Raw genomic sequence first — 23,960 nt, forward strand, 5'->3', positions numbered from 1 at the left:
ACTCTTTACCTTATTAGTCCACCAATCGCTCCTCTTTCCCACACCCACCCTTCTGTATCCACAAACTTCTGCAGCACACTAACACTGTACGTATTCTTAAATTTTCTCCCATACCTCTTCAACCTCATTTTCTATACTCTCACCAGCCCATCTCTCCCAACAGTTGCTTATATCTTACCCTAACTACCTCCTCTACTTTATAAACTTTCACTTCTCTCTTAATTGCTGATGCCATTCTCCTTGTACCCCATCTACCTCTTACTCTCACTGTAGCTACAACTAGATATGTATATTTATTACAGAATAACCACCGTAAATATTTAAGACGCAAACATGCTACAGTATTTCTTTAAATACACTACTAGGTTAAATATACCAACTTCAAACATAAAATCTTTATTTATTCCTTTCATCTGTCAACAATATTAACTTCACATAGAAGAATCACTATTTATAATATTTCATGCCATTCCACTCATCCGTGACAGAATATAAGAAGTGTGTCTTGTTTCACATGTTCTTGCATAAGTGACCGGCGATTTCATTAAGCCATTCACAAACTTCGCCCCTTAGCAACTACTTCAGTCATTCATTAAGTTGGGAAAATTAAGTTGTATATAAATTAAAGGGCAGAAAATAAAAAGGGTCATGTCAGTCCTATATACAGGGTCAGCAAGGGTTGATAAATACTTTTTCTATTCTCTGATGAGGCTTTGGTGTTGTAGAAGCAAGTGAACAGATGACTCTGTATATCGATAGAGGGGCACGGCTGCACTCTTTTGGCCAGTGAATTACAGGTATCTACACATAATATTTCCCAAACAAAAAGGAACATTAGAATAAGACATATGTTTACCTTAAACAATAAAATCTTCTGAATATTGACAAAATACCATAATAAAGACAAGTACAAGGTATCCAATCCAAAGACATAATACTTATATGATATTCTAACTCCCAACATTAAGTCCTGAGAAAATTTTCCTCCAGTTCACTGACCGAAAGGGTGTAGAAGTAAGAAGCAGAATTAATAAACTTATGAAAGGTATGGACTTGTGATGTTAGGCAACCATAATGCCACGAGATATTTGATTACATTGCAACAAAATGAGAACAGTTTCTATCATGAAATAGTATCAACTTTATTCTAGACCTCAGTCTCATTTTTTAGCAATATAACCTTACACAAATTTATGGTTTGCCATATAAATGTCTGGGCATTATGACTAACAACAATGAACATATTGTCACCCATGCCCAAATCTTATTAAGAAATAATAACAGTATCATCAGGGGTTGCACACTGTTAAGCCACTGATAGTTTTAAAGCTCAAAAAGTTGGCATTACTTTGAACATTACATATAAATTAGACATACTGTATATAATTTGTGAACCCCTGACTGATGAGCACAGTGGTGCTGGCTGCGAGTACAAGTGGCATCTATTCACTTGCTGCCGGGCTGGCGGGGAGGCCTAGCCAACAGGTACCCAAGGGCGACTATGACATCTGGCCGGCAAGTCTGGGAATCTGTGTGAGGTGGGGATATGAGATCTGTGTATGTTGGGAGAAAGGAGCAGAGAAGGCCAAAGTGAAGAAAATTGGCCCATATGAAGCCACAATAGAAAAACAGTAGCCATAAAAGGTTGCAGCAAACAAAAAAAAAAATGTTGCATGAAAGTAAGGATAGGAAGAGTATTCTTTTGTGACACAAATTAGGAATAGGAGGGGGCTTATGTAGCTAATAATTGCATGAAAGAAATCTAAAGAGCACCTAATAAAATCTTGCATGTTCACCCAATTATTTGAAAGGTGAAGATGAAACTGGCAACAGTTCACTGACAAGGTCTTTGCACAAGTTCACTTTGCATGTCAAAATGACCAGCAAAAACAGCAGATAGTAACACAGATATAATAGCATAAATATGTAAAAAAAATAAATAAATAAAATACAGCATTCATTCATGTAAAAAAAAAAAAGTTAGTTTCATTTTAACATTGTGTGTGTGTGTTTTAAGGCATTGTTTACCAATGTTAAGATACTGATATTCACCCTAACTTTCCACAGTGCCTCAATTTAAATTGGAAGCTTAAAGTTTTAGCAAAATATTTTTAAGGCTAGGCTAATATTAGCTGGCCATGTACACACTTTTGTTAAATGACGACTGTATAATATGCCAAGAGGTAACAGGTGCATTAGGTTGAGTTTTTAAATACTGTACATAGTAATGTTCACAAGTACACTGTATGGAGGTAGTGTAAAACAATGTGTATACCCAGTAGTATTTATCTGTTAATGATTTGGAGCTTTGATTATGAATTGAATGGAGTAAAGTTCCTTCTTAAGCAAAAGTAAGAATCTAACAAAGACTGCAGATAAAGATACAGCAGTTATGGAATAGAATGAAATTAAGTCGCTGCTAAACAAATGAAATGTCAATATAAAAGTATTTTGTTTAATTCTTAGATGAAGTGTAAAGGCAGTTTGAAACAAAAATAGTATGGGACAAAGATAATGAGGAATAAGAAAAGTGCTAAAGCATGAGAAAAGAAAAATGTAATTAGTGAAAAGGAATTTTGGCAGAATCACTGTAGAGGAAATTATTTCAGTCAGAATGTCCATTAGGGTACAGAGGTGAAATAAGGAAGGTGGTCAGCATATGGTATATGGCAAAGTAAGAGGTATAAAGTTAGGCATTATCAAAGTTGAAATTTAAGAATTAAGGGTGATGGTAAAGTGATAAATGTTCAGTCAGAAAGGGTAGTGGTCAGGGAGGGGATAGTGTCGAGTGGGGGGGCAGGGGGGTGCAGGTTTAGCGCCACCACACAGCCGGGCATAAGGCGATGAATCTTACACTAGTCACCTGAGTTAAGACATGTGTCCCGGCGTGAGACATATTAGATCCTACTAGTCCCACTCAGTAATACAGCAATGGCATGCTGTGTATAACTTGTCCCCTGCCTGTCTATTATCTACGGGGTCCCGAGTGGTGGTAGCGCCATGCACACCCACCCATCACCCCCTGCCACCACTTGCCACCCTTGGCCCACCATTTTAGCTCAGCCTTCCACCCATCCAATGCTCTAGAATTTGTCATGCACACATTTCATCTTCCATTCAAAAGTAGGACTAGCCCAAGGGAGAGAGATCCTATTATCTAAGACAAGGAGACACCAACTGCTAGAGCACCTCAAGACTTACCATTCTATCCCTTTCTTTGACTATATAGCATTTCCTGGCCATTATTCCTCACATTCAAGCATTCTTCCCTTGACAAGTGTACAGAGAAGTTTTCATTTGGCAATATATTGCTTGAAAAACATTCTCGGGGGGGGAGGGGGGATCATGGATACAAAAATAGCTCTTGGTGTATATTCTTCCCAGGCTCAATCCTGCATATTCTGTTACATAATCATCCCAATACCTATAATATTAAAGTAATATTAATTGCTTGATGATCAATTGATCAGGAATGGATGAAATATATTATGGAACTTTTCATAACAGCCAATGCATTTCTGTACAGCATCACTATCAGGGAGTCACATCTGGACATAAGCAATCACCCAGCCATTACCATAAGTCTTCATATCTGTCCATGTCTAATTTTCCAGAATTCTCTAAACACTACTATAAAGTCATTTTCAGTTACTTCATACTAATACCTAATGATCTTATAAACCTAAAAAACAAACAAAAAAACTGCCAACATTCCCTTTTTGCACTACCCTAAATCACCAAGACTTTGGAATATGAATGGTACTCTGTTGGACTTTGTGCACAGTCACACTATGTTCAGTAGGAGAGAGGAAATTAGCCTACAGATTAAACTTGATAAAATAAATATTTAACTGGTAATGCTTATGAATGAGCATTCTATTGACCCAGTGAAGGGTTTGTACTGATGGTGTTTGGCGCTGGCTGTAGATGTGGGCATGGAAGGTAGACCTGTGGGCTGCTCTACCCAGTTAACCTGACTTATAGAAAGTAACCACATTATCAGCACACTTGTATTTATATTAAACTTTAAAACTGCAATAAAATATTACTTTGGTGATATCAACAACACTTTGGTTAACAAACAAGTCAGATTAAGAGAAATAAAATATTTACCCTTTAAAACCCCAACACATACTCCCCTTCCCCTCACTTGCATGTGCATGCATGCTTGCATGCACATTTACACACACACACACACACTTTACATGCATGCACACATGCACACACACTCAAAATCCTAAACCGCCACCTTGACCCTGATTTAGTTAGTTACTGTATATATCAAGAGCCAATAAAAACAGCTAGACTACATGAATGTCCAATATGATTACATTTATATCACATACTTATTCAGTCGCTTGATGAACTTGAGCCACAATAACAAAATAAAACATGCTGTTACTTCTGGGTTTTGAACCATTAAGAGTGTTATTCTAGAGCCTGGGTGACATGGTGGCGGGTGTGGTGCAGGAGGACGGGGGGAGGGGGGAAGGCTGCAAGGGGCATCAAGGGAGGCTTGGGGGACTCCAGGATGCTATACCACAACAGGGATGCATGTTTGCTGAAGTCTCCCTACTCGTCCCCTCCGGAGCACAGGGAAGACGTTTGGAATGGGCACATTCATTGCTACAACTGTTTTTCATCTCTTACATAATTTGCAAAAAATCACATTTCGAAAGATAAACCTTATTCAATAGCCCTGGGAGATGTGCCTGAGCAGCTATTTCAGTCTAAGATCATCACACAAGGCTGTGCCAGTACATCACCATCTCTACCATGACGTCTTTATCACCACCAGCACAAGACCACCTCCTGGGAGTGAGTGTTGTCATCACCTTCAGTGTGAGGTAGGAGGGGAGAGGGCATCAACACATTGTCTGGTGAACCTCCACTTGACACAGCTGCTCAGTAATAGGTCTATTGTTTACACTTACAACTAAGGCTTGCCTTACAACTACATCTTTTCCCTACAATTTCTTAAATCTATATTCGTTTGCACAAAATTCACAGTGAAGAAAGTGTACTGAAAGAAAAGAACAGAAGAGAAACTTTCACAAAACACAACGCCACAGATTTGAATAACACATCTTTTTGTATTTTCTTAACTTTGGAAGTGCCTTAACTCTAGATGAAGTGCTGCAGCCACAGCAGTCACAGAAGACAACAACAGCAGAGGTTATTGCTGGTACTGCTGTGGCTGCCACACCAACTTCAGGGCCTAAACTAAGCAAGTGAGTCAACTCCCTTACATTTTGAGACTTGGGTGGATGTGGCAATAACAAGAGCTCTGCCACTGCACCACAAACTGGCCTTGGGAGTGGTGCTACTGACACAGCCATTAAGATACTGCATCCACACCATTCACTGTCTAGCTTTAGCAGTGCCACTGTGCTTTATACCACAACACACGTGGGAGTAGCCAGCCGGGGCTGGGCTTCCAGGCTTGACCACTTATCTCCTTGCCTTAAACACGCTTCACTTCAGTGCTGATGCCTGTTGACTTCTATTTTTAACTCACATGGGCAAAGTTTTTACAACTGTGCCTTTCTGTTTACAGTACTGGTGACACAAAAAATCTAAGCCATTTTAAATGTACATATTTGTTTCAATACATATTGTTTATGTACACTGGTGTGTCAGGTATATGTAGTCCTTATTAAAATAAGCCTTGTTATCAAAATAAACCTATATTCTTTCAACAGTCTCAATAGGTTATTAATAACATCATCTAGCTGTACAGTACACTATTCACTCACCCCATTACTTTATAACACTAGCAAGAATCCTCATGAAACTCATCAGGCTAAACACTAATCATTAGGATAGATACTTTCTCTGTCCCCTTTTCTCCCACCACTTTGAAGCTTCCACAGAACTTGCTTCTTCCTTGTCACCTTTACATTTGCCCAGAAAAAGAACTAAGCAGCCAGTAGGCACAAGTGTTGACTGCATGGGTTGCCAACATTGCCCGCTGTGAGCGTGGCTGCGATGTAAGCACAGACATTAGGAACATCTCAACCCTCTGCCATTCCAGCTGCCTGGCACAGCCATCAGTGCATTGATTACAACTTTAATGGGATGTTTATGTGCCGGATGAGCCTTAAATCCTATAAATCTCAAATGCAGAACCCATAAAATTTTTTCAATCTGTTTACAGCATTTAAATGTTCAATATATATTACACAACTGAAACCAGGCATGGTGTGTTATTCATCTTGAAACTTACTAAGGCAATCAAGGTGTCCAAAATTCTCTATATTTTTGCAGTGGATTTAGATGAATACGATAAAACGCTCAATACAAACTCTTATATGGTATTACACGAGATATAACTGTCATGTATTTTTTAGAAAGGCATGTATGGAGTGAGTGATGAATGCTTACTTCACTGGGTAACCCAGCCTTGGTGGGAAATGGCCCTACAAATAGACAAAATTAATTAGATATACCTACGACAAATTATTCAAAAATACGTTGAATAAGTGTCTTATGAACCAACTTCCACTGCAATGTTCATTCTGATTTCACTCCAAAAACAAATTTCATGTCAACGATCTCACATTTCTGTCTTTGATACAAGTACAATTATAATAGTTTATTACAAGACGTAGACAACAACCACACACTGGTGCCAATTATTGATATTTCCTCAAGAAAGCATGCATGATGTGGAATCACAACTGATAATTAAAATACTGTACCATATTGAGTGCTTTCAAATAAAAATTAAAATAAATTTATATATTTATAATAGATATTTTAACACAATGGCCGTCTCCCACTGTGGTAGGGTGACCGAAAAGGAAGAAACAAAGTTTTTCATAGGTATGTATGTATGTGTGCTCAATACTGCAACCCTCTTAAGGTCAAATTTTTCTACACATATGGTAGATTCATTAAAATGTAATGACTAAATCACTGCTAAAAGTGCCAACTGTACATATGCACTGTGAGAAAATATCACTCTGTTTCTCAATGCAGATGTTGCACACACTATCATTATGCAACTATAACACTCAAATTATCATTATGCATTTTGCATGAATTATAGGTCAAAAAAAATTGAGAAAAAAAAATCATGTGGTGAACCCATCACAGATTAGGGCCTGTGTAAAAAATTATATGATAATAAATAGTTTTAATATTAAATTTATGTAATTTACCAGACTTGATAACATCTAACCTGAAACACTAACTTCTCTGAGTGTCCAGAGATGAACCTGATCACCAAGCAGCTTTGACTTAGTGGCCATTTATGACCATCTGTTGATGTCCCGTACCTACTGCAAGATACACCTGGGAAGCTGTGCCGAGGCCCTGGATGGGTTAGTTTACTATTTACAGTCAAATGTTCTATAAGTATCACAATTGCATTTTGTTTGATATTCATCTTCTCCCTACTTAAAATAAAAATAAATCTCTATCCATACATATCTTTCCTAACTTAAAATAAATCAGTTTAACAGGCACTCAACAACATTCTTCCGCTGAAATTCAAATCAATAGGGGTTTCTCAGCTTGACATCTACTTCCACACAATAAAACCACGGGGTTGCCGGCCAGATGGGTGATGAAACATCATGCCAACTCACCCTATTTGTAACAGAGACAGTGCAACAAGACACCAGCCATTGCTACTAATAGGGAGACAGAGGCCAATGTCATACTCAACACCCATGCACTGGACACGGGGAAACCACCCATAATCTGTCTTACCCATAATGAAATTCCTTTGGAATCCACTAGAAGATTTTGGCATGGATTTCAACTACTGGAGTCCCTGTATGAATTTATGTCTCTGAAGAAAGGCACATATCTAAAAATGGGAATATGTTTCACTTTCAAAACACTTTAAAAATAAACTCTCATTGCATTCTATTGAATATTTCCTTTGGATATTGGGAACAAAAACTATTGCAAGATTCTGTACTAAATGACAGTTGAGGAAAAGTATAAATAAATTGCAAAGAGGGGTTAATTAAAGTAGGAAATATGCAGTGGAATGTAAGTAACTTAAGGAGCAGCCCTGCGACTGCATCAACAGACCTGCTCAAGACCCGTACTCAAGAGCCGTGCCGGTCTAGATCCTTGACCAGCCTCGCTGACAGCTCATATTGTAAAGAACAAGTCACAATATCATGGCTGAAACAATTCACAACCCAGAAATTGGAGATAAAATTTTAAATAGCATTTCAGTGTATCTTGGAATATTATCAAGGCATGACTAGATAAGGATCCGAGGTAGACTGAAACATCATCCAGTTTCCATCTCAAATTTGAGAGTTAATTGTGAACTCATTAGCTAAAGCTCAGTCTGGCTCACTGTATAATTTAACTGCTTAATATATAAGTTAAGTAATTAAAATTCATTGATGTATCAATATGTTATTTTAGCCCATCTGTTGACAGCCCGTTATTCTAATATATTATTCTCTAAAGGTTGATGAGCTTCACTAACTGCCATCACAACGTGGGTGCACTGATAAATATTGCTTTAGTTTTGTAACAAGAAAAATGCCAATGTCTTATCATTAGAGAAAACCTTGCCTTTCTTATTTTGAATTACCGAGTTAAGAGCAAGAATTACAATGATTAGCCAAGTTTAACCCGTAAACAGTCCGAGGAGATCTACGTTCACGTGTGTAGTGCTACAAAAGTAGATCTAAGTTTTTTTTTACATATTTTCAAACAAAAAAAAAAAAAGTAGATCAAAGTTTTTTTTTTACACATTTTCAAATGTAGAAAAACAAAAAGAAATCTACTTTTGTTTACATACTTTCAAATGTTGAAAAAATGTATATATACGTTTGGACCGTTTATGGGTTAATTGCTAATCATCTAACAAACCTGCTCTAACTCAACCTAGCTTTTTTTTATTAGATTCAGCTATTTTTAGCTATAATTTAATATTGGAATAAGGTACACCACATTGGTATAATAAAATTCCTCTAACGAAGACAACAGGCAATACATATTTCCCCATAATGTGCAATAATATCCATTTTTCTACTGTAATAAATTAATTGACAGTGCTTTGCCTGTTTTGCACAATACTTTTAATGCATTATATATATATATATATATATATATATATATATATATATATATATATATATATATATATATATAACATACAGTACATATACATAAACGCAGACATGATATATTTATATGTAATACGTGAATGAGTTCTTTGGCTGAGCTCAGCACAACTAGTGAATACGACTCTTGGGCTAAAAAAAAATTAAATTGACCCCATAAGCTGGTTAACTTCGAGTGTCACCCTAAGAACATTACTTCTATTGTTCTCACAAAAAAAAAAATACTTTAGCACAGTGAAATCAAAGGTTTAGCAGCCTGTCTGGTCAAAGGCATAACTAGCATGGGGCCTGATACATTTTCAACTCTCAGAAAAAAAAAAAAATGGCAAGTAGAAGAAAATGTTACTAGGTAGTGTTAAGATATAATGCTTTAATCTATTTTAGTAATATATCAGAAAATAAGTTATTTGTTTCTCACATATGTATTGGGAAATTATATGTACATGAGCTTTGAGTGTAAAAAATTGTGGAAAGAGGGATTTATTCATCTTTGCTAATTGCAGTAATAATTTATATATCTTATGTATACTTGGCAAAATACTTGTAATGAATATGAGTGTATGGAAGTCAACTTTTCAGTCTACTTAACTATACTGGTGAACTTGTGGCTGACAGTAGCCACAGGGAACAGAAAGGCTGCATTACAACAACTCCCTCCCTGCTTGTTGCCTACTGCTACCCTCTATCCAAAAAGTAGAGGTCCATGAAGAGAGCTCACCTCTGTTTAATGATGTGGAAAGCTACTTTTGTTTGTGTTGACTGTTCAATGATATCGAACACAGCCAAGGACTGTACGATGAGTGGCCACACTGAGTCAATTGTGTGAAAATAGGTTTTAGTAAGTAAATTAAGGCAGACAAGTCAAGAATTCATTAAATCAAGAGGGAGATATAGATAAACTCTATAGAGAACACAGTTTAAGTTAAAATCTCTAAAGAAATATTTGAAAATTAAACTGAAGAAAAGCCTGTCTTCAATCTACTAGACTGTAGAACCTATCTCTACAAGCAGGCTCTTATGAACAAATTAAAAAAATAAATAATACAGTATTCACATTCAGACACTTCCTGAATAGAAGAACAATTTGGAGTGTTAATTATGATGATGTAGAAGTAGATCACAAGATTCAAAGATTTTCTATCATTTGTCATTTTATCTTAAAAGTGGAAATTTTCTTCTTCATTTCTGGGGTTCTCACTATGTAGTTCAAGTAACAAAACAGGAATTCATTTCATTTCTATTAAGAATCCCAAGAAGTTGCACTTGCTTTACATGAAATAACTTAATATACTAGTCATTCTAACTTCTTTCTAAATGAATCACAGGTCTTACATCACGGCCCAAACTCCTGATCACACCACCTGACATGATTCTGGGTTACCTGACTGGCTGTGGAAAACTTAATTCCAATCCATGATTGGCTAGCTAAAGATAATACACTTCATGGGGTGGCTGAAGGAAGGTGGGCCGTAATGCTATTCTCTCCTGTCAGCAGTAACAAATGTAATGCCAAATGTGCACTGACTCCAGTACTGCCGGCGCTGGCGATATAATTCATCGTTAGCTCTCTCGTGAGTTTTTAGGGCTGGGGCCCCATCCCACATTTTTTCCAGCCATGGAATGCCATGGCAGAGAGATGAATGATGGATCACACTATTTGCCCAGTTTACATATGTCAACCACTTCCTTCTACAGCTGTTCTGTTGGCAATCAGAACCACTACTTGCAATGTGTTTTCACTACAGTAATAACATGAGAGTTTTGCCCATCTAATCTGGGCAATGTGATTTTTATCAAACTTCTCCCATTCTTCAGAAGGAAAATACAGTCATTAACAAGAATTCCTAACTCCAGACCTGGAAAAAAAAATTAATATTACAATAGGTTATGCATCACAAAATAAAAGTACTACTGTATATACTGAATGTGTGTTCTGTACAATGACTGTGATAGAATATATTCCCTGTCATGATTTACTACTAAAGAAGAACTACATCATAAGAGGGATGTGAAAACCCCAATACCTTAATACAAATAAATATCCTACAGTGCTAAGAATGATTTTCACAGCAAGAGCAGGATAAGCAATGATGACGTATAATTAAAACCTGCAGAAATGAAATTCATTGGTACACAAAATATGAATAAGGCATTGTTGCTTGGTAAAAGATAAAATGTTACTATGAAGGAGCTGAAAATCATGAGAGCATTATTCTATGTTCAAACATTATTTTGAAACCTGCTTGTTGAGCTTTCATGCATTATTCAGCTTCCTGTATTTTTGGTTTCTACTAATTTTTTTCTATTTCTATACATTGTACCTTATGTTTTAATTCCTTTCATTCTGACATAGTTGTTGTACCAAAAGTTTTACACAGAAAAATTACTGTATATGTATTTAACTTCTTATATCCATATCTGCTGAAATAATCTTCAGCAGAAACCTTCCCTATGAGGATAGACTAAGGGCCCTGAATCTGCACTCTCTAGAAAGACGTAGAATTAGGGGGGATATGATTGAGGTGTATAAATGGAAGACAGGAATAAATAAAGGGGATGTAAATAGTGTGCTGAAAATATCTAGCCTAGACAGGACTCACAGCAATAGTTTTAAGTTGGAAAAATACAGATTCAGGAAGGATATAGGAAAGTACTGGTTTGGTAATAGAGTTGTGGATGAGTGGAACAAACTCCCGAGTACAGTTATAGAGGCCAGAACGTTGTGTAGCTTTAAAAATAGGTTGGATAAATACATGAGTGGATGTGGGTGGGTGAGAGTTGGACCTGATAGCTTGTGCTACCAGGTCGGTTGCCGTGTTCCTCCCTTAAGTCAATGTGACCTGACCTGACTAGGTTGGGTGCATTGGCTTAAGCCGGTAGGAGACTTGGACCTGCCTCGCATGGGCCAGTAGGCCTTCTGCAGTGTTCCTTCGTTCTTATGTTCTTAACTAACATTGTATTATATTTTAAGTTGGTAAATTAGTTCCACTTAAGCTTTTACAACCAGACAATTAAATTTTTTATTTTATGAATTATTGTGTAACTGGTATCTATGTTCCTGATAATTCCTCATATAGATCCTGAATGGATAAAAATTAAAATATTTAGCTCCTAAAATTAGTCTAAAGTTCTGCCCAAAACACTGCAATCTATGAGCTTTCTGAATTATTGTATACAGTAGGGCCCTGCTTTACGGTGTTCCGCTAATACGGTGATTTCAAATTATGACCAAAACTTGCTATACGACTCCCAGTTTTTCTAATACAGCACGTCCCACCCGGTTTGTTTATATTCTCCGTGAGCACATCTCTATTATGTCTAGAAGCTTTCCAAAATTTCAAGTGTTTTAAAGTTATTGCCTATTTTATATATACTCTGATAATTATACTTATGTGTACCTGTACCTAAATATACTTACACACTGTGCTGGCGTGCAGCTACATATTAAAATCACTAAGAGTCTCTCTACTCTCAATGCCATATTAATAACAATAAGTAATCTCTTGGTTGCATTAAATGTCGTATATTACACTAATATAGACATTTCCATTAATCCATCTACAAATTTTTTTCAAAATTATGTAATAAACATGCTATGTAACATACAAACATGATAAATACACCCCACAGTGGAAAAAATTAACAAATATGAGATGTAGCCAGGCAAACATCAGAGAAAATGTGTACACTATAATATTACTGGGAGTAACTAGAAAATTATTCCTTTCATATGCCTTCACTCAGTGTCATATCTTTTAAAAATGGTGTTATATGAGAATGAGTGTGTTTCTCTTTATTGATGTCACTGTATTAATGTGGGGACAACTTGTACACAATGTAAAGTGTTTTTTTTTTTTCTTCAACAAGTTGGCCGTCTCCCACCGAGGCGGGGTGACCCAAAAAAGAAAGAAAATCCCCAAAAAGAAAATACTTTCATCATCATTCAACACTTTCACCTCACTCACACATAATCGCTGTTTTTGCAGAGGTGCTCAGAACACAAACTTGTATGAACGAAAGCCAGATGTGTTCGCCTGGGTTGTTTACATTATGTGTGGGTTGGGTGGGGCAGGGAGGGCTGCCTTGGCTGGCTACCATACTTCCAAAACCTGACTTCCTACAAATAAAACTCGCCTTTCACTTCTCTACTAGATTTACTAAAGCCATATAGCATTACCTATTAATACTCAATTCTCTTGTACTCACTGTAATTCATCTAATTACCATTTAATGTTGTTATAGCCTTATTAATCTCAAGTTAATTTTAAGTTTGCCCAAAATGCTCTGCATGCAAGGGGCTTTTGGCAACTATTATATTCCTTTGTACAATCATGTACCACATCAAAATTAATTTATTATTATTAAGATCATTAATGAATGTACTGTACATGTATTTTATCACTGTGGGGTGCTTTAATTAAATGTCGTAGTATATTACATATGGGTGACGTGGAGTGGGCTGACCTGGCTGGCTACGATACCTCGCAAACCTGACTTCCTACATTAAGACTACAAATATTTTAAGGTAAGTAATGGGTGTACTGTGTGTGTGTATTTTACTTTTTATTGTTTTTAATGCCTAGTTCTATTGCTAACTTAATATATGTAAGTGTAAACTTGTTATCTGGCATTTATATGCATTTATAAGTGGAAAAAATGGCATTCTGCTTTCTGGGAGTAGCCTGGAACCTAACCTGCCATATAAGTGGGGCCCTACTGTATTTTGTAGTATATACATTACGATTATTTTAAAAAAGAATCTCAATTTCTCTTTTTAAAAATTGGGTTAATTAAAAATGTTTTGGCAACTTTCACAAATGTTCCAAAACTCAATGCCACAGATATCAGAAGTATCTACGGTATGTATAAGACCAGATTAAAACAGTGGGAATTATTGTTTGAATTTATATACTAAGAAGATTACCAAATTTACAATATGATTATTAACTTGCTACTTCTGTGAATTCATCCAATACTAAGGAATCATCAAGAAGTAATGGATTCACTAGAAGAATGTCATGAAATTAAGAGAAAATCACGTTTGTTTCATTAATCATGATCACAAAGTAAGTAAAACTATTTTTCACATTCTGAAATCCATTTTCATAATTTCTTCCAAGATATCAGCTGTGTTTGTCAGGAAATTTAGATGTGGGAAATGTATTTTTCTCAGTAAGAAAAGTGTCACTTCTTGCAAAGATGAGGCCCTTACCTCTGGGCATAAGCAACTCAAAACCTCCACCATTGCATGAAGGTGACCTAGTGTCATAATTGTGGTGGCTACTTTATGAAATAAAGTACACCTATGAATTCTCAACCCCAACAATACCTTAGATATTACCACACAATTTTGAAGAGCTTTTTTATTAATTTTCCTTCATATGATAATACCAATTTGGGGACTTTTGTATTACATATAGTAAACCTCTCTCACAACGCTGAGGGATAAGTTCCTGAAAATTGACGTTTTATAAAATCTAGCTTCATGTAAAGAACATATGGAAACAATAGGGCTACATTTCAGAGATCTCAAAATTTGCCAACTTTTTTCTTAACATTTTATTAGTACAAATTACCATATTTTGTGGTAATTTTACACTCAAAATCATCCTACATCTAAGATGGTAAAGGTCAAGCTTGGGTTCTCAGTATCCCCCTAGTTAACCAATCCAAAAACTTCAGAAAGAATATATATGGTACATTACACAAATAATTTCATTTAGCAATGAGAATAATTAAAACAATAATAATGAAGGAATATTCAGTAAATGACTGACAATTCTTTAAACTGGTAGTGATCAGGCAAACAACTTGTTGCCAGAATATTTCCTGTATTAACATGTAATAGTGCCTTGTAAATAAAACAAAAACCTTCAATGAGGCATCAAATGCTTAAATTATCATCTAATAATCAACAAAATGAAACAATTGTATGTTCATTGTAAACACCTGGAAACCAAATTTTTGTTTTGTTTTGGTATTACCGACTGAGTGACACTGATAAACCACATGCATAACTCCATGGATACTTCAATAAATAAACCTTTTAAGGCACACTCATGAGAGAAGAGGAACAGATGGATGCAGGCCCTAAGGCATGAACTGACAAATAAAATATCAATCATAACCCTAAAAGTTAATGTCAAAGATTACAAACTTAAACATTTTTGTAAACCAACTTACTTAGTCATCCAGTAGTGTTAGTTAATTTAATGCTTCCCAAAATGCTTTGCATAACCAGGGGCTTTATATAAGGTATGCCAATAATGTCAGCTATTCCTAATAAATTGTATAAAGTACTTTGTAGAAATTATTATTATTATTGTTGTTATAGCACTATGAAAAGGCCTCTGTTTTCCCAGGTAGCCCAGTGGGTAAATAACTCATAGAATGCTCTGAAAACCAAGGTTTATAAAATTTTTCAAAAATATGGCATTAATAATGTCCTTGATAACACTGAAGATTTCTTTTTATATATAATGATAGCGACACATCTGATTTTGACAACAACGATGACCAAAGGAATGCAAGGAAGATGACTGTCAGGAACTAGAGGAGAATGACAGAAATCATGGCTCTAGGATTTGAAGACAATGTTCTTAATATTATAAGATAATGAGGGTATGGTAAATTATGGTATGTACTACATAATGTCATGTCAACAAAAGTTATTAATCAAAGATGCATGGTAAATAAAGAATAAAAAAAGGCACAATACTATTGCTGAAACAATACACATAACCCTGAAACTTATGATGACATTTCAGCTTGTCTTGGACCTTTAACTATGTGCAAAGGTAAGGGAGCCAGAATATATATGCCTGGGGAGAGGGGACAGGAGACAGAATGGGAGTAGTAATATTGTAGTGGCAGCAATGGTGGTGGTGGTGGTGGTGGTAGTGGTAGTGGTAGTGGTAGTGGTAGTGGCGGCAGCGGCGGCAGCGGCGGCAGCGGCGGCAGCGGCGGCAGCGGCAGCGGCAGCGGCAGCGGCAGCGGCAGCGGCAGCGGCAGCGGCAGCGGCAGCGGCAGCAGCAGCAGCAGCAGCAGCAGCAGCAGCAGCAGCAGCAGCAGCAGCAAATAGTGCAACAGTGATAGAGGTGGCAATAAGAAAGTGGTAATAGAAACATTCCACACACTACTCCTTTTTGCACTACCACTACAACCTTCTTACTGCCACCTCTATCACTGTCACACTACTTCTATTACTTACTGTTATGTATTACAATATTACTACTACTTCCTCCCGTTCTACCTTTCCTGTCCCAAACCCACTCTTGTATGTATCCTGGTTCTCTTCCCTTCACATTTCTGTGTGACTAGTTAATGGTCCTAGTCAAACCAGAACTTCATTCTAAGTTTGTTTCCTATTTGCAGGTTGTGTAATGTGTGGTAAATATCAGTGCCCCCCCCCCAAATGCTGATGAAGCCACATTCATTTTATTTTTCCACTATATTTCATGCTAAATTTAGGGTGCATCTTATATGCTGCAAAATACACTAACAGTTTATCTTGCCTCACATTTGTCATTGCTTGTTGACAAAGTGTGTGTGAGAGGGTTGATGTGGCTGTGGTTTTTAAGATGCTGTGGATACTGTTTTCCATAGTAGATACTATAGTTGCACTGGAGTGCTCAAGTGTTCTGTAATGCATTCTCAGGTCTGTTTTACATAAGGCATCATTGCTTGCTCCTAAATTGTCTTCAGACCAATGACTCTGGACTTGTCAGGATCCTTTTCAACAATGAAACTGCATTATTTTGGAAGATTCTCTCTAGAATATTTATTGCTAAAGATGAGAGATCAATGCCTGGCTTCAAAGCTGCAAAAATCAGGCTACCACCATAGTTAGGGGCTAATACTACTACACTGTAAGCTAAAAACAAAAATATTTTAAGCTTGTAAGTAATGAGTGTACTGTATATGCAATTTACTTTTAGGCCTACTTCTATTGCTAACTTAATATATGATAGTGTAAACATTTTATCAGACATTTATATGCATTTAAAAGTAAAAAAAAAAAAAAATGGGCGAGTCACTTTATAGAAGAGCCAGGAAGCTAACTCAGCATATAAAACAAGAAAAAAGAAAAGAAGAAGAAGAAAAAAAAAAGCATACTATAATGGTAGTGGATTTGTGTCAACCATCTTTGATATTGTTTTAATGTCACCTTTACACATTCATAACATTTCTGGTACATTTTTAAATGTTTATACAGCAGTGTACTGTATATTGTATTAAAAAGAATTAAGGAAATCAGCTCTAATATACATTAACATATTAATTAATTTTTTCTTCAAGAAGTCGGCTGTCTCCCACTGAGGCAGGGTGACCCAAAAAGAAAGAAAATCACCAAAAAGAAAATACTTTCATCAACATTCAACACTTTCACCTCACTCATACATAATCACTGTTTTTGCAGAGGCATATATAAAGTTTAGAAGCATATATAACGATATATAACATATCCCTCCAAACTGCCAATATCCCAAACCCCTCCTTTAAAGTGTAGGCATTGCACTTCCCATTTCCATTATTCAAGTTTGGCTATATAAAAATAACCAATTTCCCCTGAATCCCTTCACTAAATATTACCCTGCTCACACTCCAACAGCTCGTCAGGTCCTAAAAGCCATTCATCTCCATTCACTCCTATCTAACATGCTTATGCACGCTTTCTGGAAGCCCAAGCCCCTCCCCCACAAAACCTTCTTTACCCCCTCCCTCCAACCTTTTCGAGGACGACCCCTACCCTGCCTTCCTTCCCCTACAGATTTATACGCTCTCTATGTCATTCTACTTTGATCCATTGTCTCTAAATGACCAAAGCACCTCAATAACCCCTCTTCAGCCCTCTGACTAATATACTTTTATTAACTCCACACCTTCTAATTTCCACACTCCGAATTTTCTGCATAATATTTACACCACACATCGCCCTTAGACAGGACATCTCCACTGCCTCCAACCGCCGCAGCATTTACAACTCAAGCTTCACACCCATATAAGAGAGTTTGTACTACTATACTTTCATACATTCCCTTCTTTGCTTCCACAGATAACGGTTTTTGTCTCCACATATACCTCAACGTGCCACTCAGCTTTTTTCCTTCATAAATTCTATGGTTGAAGGAAAAAAGGTGAGTGGTGCGTTGAGGTATACGTGGAGACAAAAAACGTTATCTATGGAGGCAAAGAAGAGAATGTATGAAAGTATAGTGGTACCAACCAGTACCATGTACAGTGGACCCCTGACCAACGAAGTCATCGTCTAACGATAAATTCGACTAACGAAGCGTTTGAGCGTAAAAATTTTGGCCCGACCAACGATGACAAACTCAACCAACATGATTTGTCCTGAACGTGTCCATGTGTCCCGTCTGGCCTGAGCGCACCTTAGCTGCCCTGCCTTCAGTTAGTGTGCCAGTGTTTACAAGCCAGTGCGGTCGCATCCACGCATACATTCGGTACATTTTGTATTATTCCAGTGTTTTTAGTGCTTGTAACTGCAAAATAAGCCACCATGGGCCCCAAGAAAGCTTCTAGTGCCAACCCTGTGGTAAAAAGGGTGAGAATTACAATTGAAATGAAGATGATCATCACAAAGTATGAAACTGGAGTGCATGTCTCCGAGCTGGCCAGGTTGTATAACAAACCCAAGGCAACCATCGCTACTATCTTGGCCAACAGAAAGGCAATCAAGGAAGCTGTTGTTGTGAAAGGTGCAAGTATGTTTTTGAAACACAGATCGCAAGTAGTCCAAGATGTTGAGAGACTGTTATTGGTGTGGATAAACGAAAAACAGATATCAGGAGATAGCATCTCTCAAGAGATCATATGTGAAAAGGCAAGGCAGTTGCATGACGATTTAATTAAAAAAATGCCTGCTACTAGTGGTGATGTGAGTGAATTTAAGGCCAGCAAAGAATGGTTTGAGAGATTTAAGACTCGTAGTGGCATGCATAGTGTGATAAGGCATGGTGAGGCTGCCAGTTCGGACCTCAAGTCCTCATGGAAGGGGATTCCCCTTCCAAAAAATAATAACGTCCATCATCTCCCCTCCTCCCATCCTATCACATCCTCAATAAAGGTAAGTGTCATTTATTCTTCATTACACAATATACATATGTATACAGTGGAACCTCAAAAATCGAACTTAATCCGTTCCAGGAGCTAGTTCTAAATTCGAAAAGTCTGAAATTCGAAGCAATATTTCCCACAAGAAATAATGGAAATATAATTAATCCGTTCCAGAAACCCAAAAATATTCACACAAAAAATACATTTTATAGAGATTAATTACAGTTTTACATACAACAAATACTATAGTTTTTAATTATGTATAGTAATACATATAAAATAACATTCTTACTTACCTTTATTGAAGATTGGTGATGGCATCTGGAAGATAGGGAGGAGGAGAGAGGGAGTTGGGGTTAGTGTTTGGAAGGAGAATCCCCCTCCATGAGGACTTCAGGTAAAGCCCTCTCTGGGGTTACTTCCCTTCTCTGTCTTTTAATGCCACTAGGACCAGCTTGAGAGTCACTGGACCCCTGTCTCACAAAATAACTGTCCACAATCCTCTGTTTCTGGCACCTCTTTAACATTTCCCTAAAATGGGACACGGTTCTGTCACTGAACTTGTTGCAAAGATGGCTTGTTTCAGCTTGCTCAGGGTGGTACTTCTGCACAAACATTTGGACATCATTCTACTTGGCACAAATCTCCTTAATCTTTTAAGAAGGTACCTCATCCACTCCCTCTTCCTCCTCCTCTGAAGTAAGTTCCTCAGCTGTGGTCTGATACTGTTCCAGATGAAGCTCTTGCAGCTCTTCAGTGGTTAGCTCTTCCCTGTGGTCCTCCACCAACTCTTCCACATCCTCACCACTCACCTCCAACCCCAGGGTGTTCCCCAATGCCACAATAGAGTCCACAACAGGCAGAGGGTGAGCTGGGTCAGGGTCAGGGTCAGCCTCAAACCCTTCAAAATCCCTCTTTTGGACACAATCTGGCCACAATTGTCTCCAAGCAGAGTTCAAAGTCCTGGAAGTCACTCCTTCCCAAGCCTTACCTATAAGGCTTATGGAGCTGTAGATGTTGAAGTGATTCCTCCAGAACTCTCTTAGGGTCAACTTAGTGTCTGTGGTCACTTCAAAGCACTTTTCAAACTGCTTTTGTGTAGAGTTTTTTGAAGTTAGAAATGACCTGCTGGTTCATGGGCTGGAGGAGAGGAGTGGTGTCAGGAGGCAAGAACTTCACTTTTATAAAACTGAAGTCCTTAGACAAGAGGTCTAATAAGTTTGGAGGATGAGCAGGAGCATTGTCCATTAACAGGAGGCACTTGAGTGGCAATTTCTTTTCCTGGAGGTATTTTTTCACACTGGGGCCAAACACTTCATAGACCCACTCTTCGAAAATTTGTCTTGTGACCCATGCCTTATGATTAACTTTCCACAAGACACATAACTTGTTCTTAAAGACATTGTTTTTCTTAACCCTTTCAGGGTCCGTCCCATAGATCAACTGCTTTACGTTGAGTGTCCAAACCGTAGATCTACGCCAAAATTCTAGTGCCGTCAAATTTAGCACGAAAACGCTCATAGGCCTACATGTGAGAGAACGGGTCTGCGTGGTGGGTGTGCGCCATACACAAAAAATCTAGGCGCCTGCATAGCATTGTGGGAACGCCGGCTCAGTTACCCTTGTTCACCATGCCTCGTCGCAAGTCAGCTCTCACTCCCCGGAAAACTGGGACTCTCCTCTTCCTATCTGATAGTTCTGACATTGATGGAAGTGGAAATGAAGACGAATTCTACGGCTTTGATCAGTTAGTGACCGAAAAGAATGACCAGGATATCGATAATAGTGCAGAAAACCCTGACGATCCTCAACCTTCTACCTCTGGTGTGGGCACTCGTGACTCACGGTCGGTTGTTCCTCATCGCAAGAGAAAACTAATATTTTCGCGTGGCCAGGCCTCTGACTTCAGTAATGATGATGATAGTGACGTGGACTATGATTTTATTGCGCTAGACGATCAATCGAGTAGTGATAGTGAGGAATCATATTCACCAGTGAAGCATCGGTATGTTCGCCGCCGCATGCGCTCGGGTAGTGTACCCTATGCTGTGCCCAGGGGACGGAGTACATCCCGTGGCCCAACACCAGTTTTAGGTAGTGATAGTGAGGATGATGTGGCTACACTTGGCATGGACAGACCACAGGCATCAGTGGATGGTGTTAGTGGTGATGGTAGTGGCACCGCCATGCGTGACTCACCAGGCCACGCTGGGACCCATGCTGACTCGTCAGTTCAAGGACAAAGCGGAGCGCCAGCCACCAGCCCACCACAACCACAACCACCCGCACAACCAGCCTATGATGTCCAGTATCCACCAGCAAACTGTATGTGGGATTGGCAGCAAAATCCCAATTTTGTTCCCAAGCCTCACCACTTTGATGATTCTCAAAGTGGAATTCTACCTACTTGTCCCCTTGGAACCATGGCCAATGAACTGGAATTCTTTGAATTATTCTTTGACCAACCATTGATGGAAATTATTGTCAGGGAAAGTAATAAGTATTTTGAGTACACCATGGCAAATACTATCTTATCACCACAGTCAAGACTACACAGGTGGAAAGAGACGACTGTTGCAGAAATGTATTTGCTTTTTGCAACAATAATGCTTATGCCTCACGTCTATAAGCATAATATAAAAGCATACTGGTCCACAGATCGGCTAATTTCTACCCCGGTCTTCAGTGAAATCATACCAGTGAACAGGTTTATCTTACTCTTACGTATGTTGCACTTCTCTGACAAAACCAGGCCTGACAGAAGTGACAGGTTATACAAGATTAGAAATGTTTTCATGTATCTCAAACAAAAGTTCAGGATATACTTTTATCCATTCAAGAATCTTGTAATTGACGAGTCTTTGATTTTGTTCAAAGGTAGACTGTCATTCAAGCAGTACATACCGAGCAAGAGGAAACGCTTTGGTATAAAACTGTTTGTACTCTTTGACAGTGGCCTGGTGTTGGATATTGTTGTATACACGGGTAGTAAAACATTGAAAGATACCAAGATGTTATTGGGTATTTCAGGTGACGTAGTGAGAAACATGATGGCACCTTATCTTGGTAAGGGGCATACATTATATACCGATAACTGGTACACAAGCCCATTACTCAGTGATTTCATGCGAGTGAACAAGACAGATGTGTGTGGCACAATGCGTTCTAATCGTAAACATATGCCCAGGCTCAACGCAGGTGCTCGTGGTGATGACGTGCAGGTGTTTACTGCCAATGACATCATGGCATTACGGTGGCATGACAAACGAGATGTCACATTGTTGACAACCATTCACCGTAATGAAATGCAAGACAGTGGCAAAGTTGATCGAGTGACTAATGAACATGTTCGAAAACCAGTGTCAGTGATTGATTATACACAAAACATGTGCTTGGTTGACAAGTGTGACATGCAGAATGGTTTTGTTGACTGTGTTCGTAAGAGTTACAAGTGGTACATGAAACTTTTCTTCCATCTCATGGACATTTCAATGCTCAATGCATATAATATGTACCAAATAAAGACTGGCAACAGACCACCGTATGGTGAATTTTGTTTGTCTGTTGTCAGACAACTCATAATGAAGTACCAGGTAACAACACCTGCTATACAACATGGTCCTCGAATTCCTCAGGATATACCCAAGCGTTTGAGGAGAGAAGGTGATCATTTCATAATACAGCTTCCTTCAACTCAGAAGAAATTTGCTCAGAAGAGATGCATTGTCTGTGCACAAACAAAACGACGGCAACAAAGACGCAAAGACACTCGGTTTATGTGTGAGGAATGTAAGGTGCCTCTGTGCATGGTGCCTTGTTTCAAGGAGTTCCACAAGCTCCAGCAGTTCTAAAACCATGTCCAGTGATTGTAAATATGTAAATATATGATAGAACATTAGTATTATACAATATTTGTGCATGTTTATTGTAATAAACAACAGTGGTAAACAATAATATAATAACTTTAGTGCGGTTATTGTGTTCAATACAGTGAGTTCATATATATACATTATATACAGTATTGGTCTCTCAGGCCCCAAATGTTAGTAGGAATAGAAAAAAATTGGAAAAGAAAAGAAAAAACAACTAAAACCACAAAATAATGTAATGCGTGTATGTGGAATTCGTCGATGTTGCCGCCACCACATCATTTTTGACAAACTTCTTGGCACTGTATCTTGGTAAGTACTGATCAGATTTTTTTTTTTGTCTTATTACCTTCACAAAAATCTGCTCTTTAATTCTGTAAGAAAAAATAATTTTTTTTTTTTTTCAAAATTTCTTGGACACTGGAGCACCACTTCAGATTTTGGCCTTGGACCCTGAAAGGGTTAAACACTCTGGGATTTTCTGAATGATACACAAGTAAAGGCTTCACTTTAAAATCACCACTAGCATTAGCACAGAACAAAAGAGTAAGCCTGTCTTTCATAGGCTTGTGTCCTGGCAGTGCCTTTTCCTCCTGTGTGATGAAGGTCCTTTTTGGCATTTTCTTCCAAAACAAGCCTGTTTTGTCACAATTAAACACTTGTTCAGGTTTCAATTCTTCACTGTCTATGTACCCCTTAAACTCCTGTACAAACTTCTCAGCTGCTCGTTTGTCTGAACTGGTTGCCTCACCATGTCTTACAACATTGTGTATGCTACTACGCTACTTAAATCTGTCAAACCAGCCTCTGCTGGCCTTAAATTCACTATCAGCACTGGTTCCAGGAGTTTTCTGTACCAGATCGGCATGCAACTTCTTTGCCTTTTCACAAATAATCGTCTCTGAAACACTAT

General features: G+C 37.9%; 1 protein-coding gene across 7 annotated transcripts in view; it reads right to left on the reverse strand.

The window, feature by feature from the left end:
- Window positions 1-380: 380 nt before the first annotated feature.
- The window catches only part of shep (alan shepard), a 442,703-nt gene continuing 419,123 nt past the window's right edge, over window positions 381-23,960 (reverse strand). For 6 of the 7 annotated variants that reach the window (XM_070086066.1, XM_070086071.1, XM_070086068.1 and 3 more), the window contains one exon: window positions 381-10,957. The gene's annotated coding sequence lies outside the window, so the exon portion shown is untranslated. The remainder of the gene's footprint in view (window positions 10,958-23,960) is intronic. The other variant, XM_070086067.1, reaches the window with a different exon arrangement.

Source organism: Cherax quadricarinatus, chromosome 18, assembly GCF_038502225.1.
Source record: "Cherax quadricarinatus isolate ZL_2023a chromosome 18, ASM3850222v1, whole genome shotgun sequence".
Classification (NCBI taxonomy): Eukaryota; Metazoa; Arthropoda; class Malacostraca; order Decapoda; family Parastacidae; genus Cherax; species Cherax quadricarinatus.